We start from the raw sequence: 5368 nt of genomic DNA on the forward strand, positions 1-5368 counted from the left end.
ATTTGAATCGGATACGTATCGGATATGGGTCAGATTCGAAAAAGAATCCGACCTGTACTGTTCACACTGCCATGAAAAGATCGGATACAGGTCGCATTACGTCAAAAAAAAATCGGAATTGTGTCACTTCAGGCTGCAGTGTGAACGCACCCAAAAACATTCCCTCCAGAACACACATGCAGCATGCTGCATGCAGAATTCCGTTAAGGAAGTAAATGAACAGTAACGCACTTAAACTCAGATCAGCCTAGTCAGTATGTGAAATAATGCAGAGATAAGCAGATGCATACAAGTACTACACTATGGAGGGTTTATGTTTATTTATGTTTTTTTTATGTATGTCATGACTTAGGATACATTTTGTAACTGTTTTCCTAATCTGTAAGCTAATTTGTATGTAAACACACACTGTGCAGCAACGTTTTGGTTTGTTGAACTTTTGCAAGCCGATAATTAAAAGCCTCTAAAATGGTGCAACATTTTTTCCAGAATCATGGGACAACTTCTAAGTTGATTATTTATGGGAAGAGAAGCTGTGACTTAGGGGTAAATAACCTGTTTCTGACTGAAATATATCTGCCACTGCACGACTTCTCCCAAAGAGGATCTCCTGTGCGTTGGGACAGATCTTCTTATGACTTTTTCTTTCCAATGCATCTATGCATCTCCTCTAAAGTTAACTAACATGTGGTCAGTGTTCACTAATGTTCTTATCACTGAGTTCTTCTTGTATTGTAGTGATACTACAATTTAATTACATTATTTCCTAAAAAGGCGTTAGAGTAATTGAATACAAATGCATGCCACACTTCAAAGCTTTTACATGAAGCACATTTTTTACTTTCTGCTTGACAATGACTTGCTGTGTTTTGTCCGTGTTCAACAAGCAGCCCTGATAAAATCCGATGTTGGTGGGTCTAATGTGTAAAATGCAAAATAAATTTAAGGGCGATGAACTGCTTTGCAACAGACTAATCAAACTAACTGCTTAACCAAATCCATATTTTGACTTTTAAATTTGCCAGGTAGTGCATAAGCTAAAGAGTGAAAAAATCTTTCCCCTGCGCTGGTAGTTAGACTTATATGTGCTGCAATGGCTTCAGTTTTTTTTTTTTTTTTAAACAGGCATGTTATTGCTAGTCACTCTTACAGCACAAATCACCCCTGTGTTTACTCTTCCTGCACAGAGCTGAAACAGTCTGAAATGACTGCCTGGATCAGAAGAGGTGGCCACCATAGTCACCATGGAGGTCGGAGAGGAGGAGGCAGAGCGTTTCGTTTTCTGCAGAGTCAGCTGTTTCAGAGCAGCTGTAAGTAGGATAAGCTGTAGAAAATTTATGTTTTATTTTTCTTAAAGATAGTTGCAATTATGAAGTTTGATCATGTAACACTGGACTGCTGAGGCAGATGAAGAAACATAACAAAGAGTCCGAGATAACTGGGCAAAATCAGGTATCACAGAAGAGACCTCACCGCAGGAACCAACAAACAATGATGGCAGATCACACTCTACTAATGAGACATTGAAGAAACTGGGATGGTGAGAGACTCTAACTTCAGATTTTCTGTTGAGAGTAGTAAAATGTGGAGTAGTACGCACTAAGGAGCTGTTAGACAAAGATGAGATGAACCAGGAGGAGCAAGAAGCAGAGCAAAGACATGACACAGCACAAAATACACCACAATACATACATAATATGCAACATACTGACCATTAAAAAATATCTCAGCAGAGACAATGTGTACAGTGACTTTCAAAAGTATTCTTGACCCTTCGTAAAAATCTGGTAATATTACTAACACAAACTTCAATAGATTTAGAGTTATGTTATGTGACAAACCTACACAAAGTAGAGCAAGACGGTGCAGATGATCAGAAAAGCAGCAAAGATGTCAATGGCTGAGATCCACATTTCAGGTAAGACAATCAAGCCTTCCCTGGGTTTTCCCTTCTTTCACTTGGATTTCCTCTGATAGAATTTCAACCGGGACAATCAGCAAACAGAAGGAGACGTTATGAACTATGACGTCAATTTTCTGCGCTGTTTTACAATTGTAGTCCGCCTCTAGTTTTGGCAGTGGCAGCGGCAGGAAGTGAGTGAAGCCGCTCAGACCACGTTGGTCACGCTTCCAAATGTTGATTTAGCATTAACAGCCTCCTTGTTCGACTCTGCACTTCTCTGTTTGCAGTGGAGGATGGTTGTTTACAGCCCAGGCAATTTACAGTAATCTTTATAGCATCAAACTGCTGCATTAGTTATATCACAGACAAATGTTAGCGATCGGGTAACATTTTAAACTTCAACACAATTCCAGGAAACAATTCTTTCTCAATAACCGAGAGCCCAGACCCTCTGTAGGACGCAAATAACGTAGAACGGCGAACTGGTTTTCACCAGGCTAAAGACAATCTGTCGACAGGATGAAGAACGGCACACACAAAATAAAACAGGAAGAAAACGGCAAATTATGAATCTTTCAAACTAAATTTGGTTCAGTTAGATCAATAAAAACAAATCAAAAGACAATGTCAAGTCTAACATCCACAGAGTTTGACACAAATGAAAAACCAAGATTTTCTGATTTTTGTTGGCTAAAAAGAATGATTTGGAAAAACAGTTTAGATAAAAATATCAGAGAGACAAAGGTGGGATGCCGTACTAACCAAATACAAAGCCACAAAATAAACACACACTTACATGAGCATACCATCGTCACAAAGGATGCTGGGTAAATATGCTAATGAAGGCATAATGAGATGCACATGTCCTCCGCCATTAAGCGACATCTTGTTTCTCTTCAGAATATGTTAATTTCCAAAGTGCTAAAGGGTGAACATGCACAAGTCCACACAAATAGGTATTTTTGACATCTTCTGCTTATCGTGAGCATGTAAAGACCCTGTGCACAAAAGCACACATACACCCCGCTCACAGCACTGCATCAACATGACTCACAACATGACTCTGAGTAGACATATACCCCCACAAACATCAGCAAAGACTTCTGCTAATAAAAACCTATGGCACTTTTACATACTGGACTGATTTAGTGATGGATCTGCTGGAAAACAATGGAGATTATAGGATGACAAATAAGAACAACACAAATACGAATAGAGCTTTGTCAGACAAATCAGAAAGATCCACACAGACAAATTGAATTACCGGGATGCTAAATGTTGAAAGTCAATGATGAACATAATTCATTGTCAATAATGTGGTGTCACATAGTCCAATTCTGTTTTAGCTCAATGTTATTTACAGGCAGTCCCACATTTCACTCAAATACTCTCTGACAAATACAAAGCCGCCAAGATGCCCAGGATGGCATCTTGTCCTTACCCCACAAGATGCCGCCCTGGGTGGTTGCCCAGGCAACTACGCATACACTTTCATATCAATTAGCTACAGCCTGCTGTGGTTCACGTGATTTCATTTTAGTGATGACATATTGTGGTCAGTGTTGTCATAACTGATGTTAAATATCCATGTGTCCAAATGTGTTAGCAAAACATACGTAAAGGTCTCCTTTCTGCTTATATGGAGCCAGTAGCAGACGCCAGCTTATGATGGTTCTACACTTATTAAGAAACAACAACAAGAAAATACCAAAGTAAAGGAGCTTCTTGTCGTGAACTGATGAAGAATGACTGCAGATAAATGTAACCTGATTTTGACCCTTGAAAGAGAAAGAATCTTGACTTTGGTTCTGAAATGAAAACCATTCCCAGCGAAAAAGTTATTTCAGGATTAACCGCTTGCTCCAATAAAGACCGAATACCCTGTAACGTTTCCACATTTAAATAACTGGGGTTTCAGACGTAAGTGCTGATGTGCAACAGTGTGACAGACTGGCTTCTGAATTTAGAATTTAATATATGTTTTGACTTCTTGACAGCAGCGAGACATGTCCTCGCAGGTCAGCTGGAGAAACAGACTGACTGATGTCAACAATACGACCACACACTGACTCACTCATCAGTCACAGAAAATCCTTTAATAGCTGTTATTCCACGTTTTCTTGTCATGTCATTATTACACAAGGCAAAGAGAACAATTAAGTAGGGCTGTTGTTTCTGCAAAAACAGAAAAACAAAAAGTGGCTCTTTCATTATCAAGACCTCTTTACTTGAGAGGGAATCTTAAGTCGCAGCGGCTGTGATTACGATGCGTGAGAAAGGTTTCTTACAGTTCCACTCGATATTAATGAAAAACCCTGTTGCCGTGTTGTAAGACAATGTTGGAAACACTCTTATGTGGATTCAGCTCAATTTAGAGAAAAAGCAAAACGAGGAAGAATGAAAACATCCCCACAAAATTTGAATGGAGTGGCAAACGTTTATAAAGTTGACATATATACAGCACATGCACTCACGTTTGACCCAGATATTTACATTCACTCAATATGGCAACTCATAGCCCGTCATTAAATCTGACTAAACTTTTCCTATCCCAGTAAGGATATCCTACAAAAACTTACTTGACCACATGTTGATTCAGCATTCTCATGCATTTATGCATTTTAATTTATTAAACAGATGAACGTAGCGCCTTCAGGCATCTAGAAATTAAAACCATTGACGGAACCAGACTGAAAGAGATCCACATTTCTGTGATATTTTGGCTGATTTCATCTGAAAGACTTTCAGTCATCAAAAAACTTTTCATAGACGGATTTTTTTTAGGAGCAAAACTTTAGTAGAGCAGACTGACAACTGCATTTAAACCCAGACAAGCTATCCATCGACTGATTCAACGCTTTAGAAGATAGCTCTTAAAAAATATGCCCATTTCTTGGTACCACCCACCCTGTCATGACTTGTTGATGGCAAAGAAGCTTTCCACCCACTAAGAGAGTCATCTCTTAAAAAAATCTAGACGGTTATATGTCAAAAAGGAAGGAGATCCAAATAACTTATGCAGTCATATAATCAGTTGGACTGTTTATGAAGACACTGGTAGATCCACAACCCAAATTAAAACCCTTACTGGCTGTAACCCCAAACCATAGAGTATCTGTGAGAAAGAAATAATCTTTAAGGGCCACAAACATCCTCATTTCAGCGTTGCAAGGGAACACCAAAGATGGGACACTTTCGTGCCAGAAAGAAAAACATCCACGAAAGATCGTGCCCTCGGTTTCAAACCGCAGCTGGCTATGTTGAGATGTTGCAACTTGCAACTACTGAGAGATGCTGCTGTTTACTGAAAATATTTATGGAAGAACAGCAAAGCAGATTTCCTAAAAAGTCAGTTTAAACTAGAGAAGCCTTCCATGACGCCCCCCCCAACAGGAAACCCCCCCGGGACGCCAAAAAAAAAAAAACAAAAACAAAAAAAAAAATATCTTTGAAGTGATCAGAAAG

The sequence above is a fragment of the Poecilia formosa genome, unplaced genomic scaffold (genome assembly GCF_000485575.1).
Source record: "Poecilia formosa unplaced genomic scaffold, Poecilia_formosa-5.1.2 Scaffold11, whole genome shotgun sequence".
Lineage (NCBI taxonomy): Eukaryota > Metazoa > Chordata > Actinopteri > Cyprinodontiformes > Poeciliidae > Poecilia > Poecilia formosa.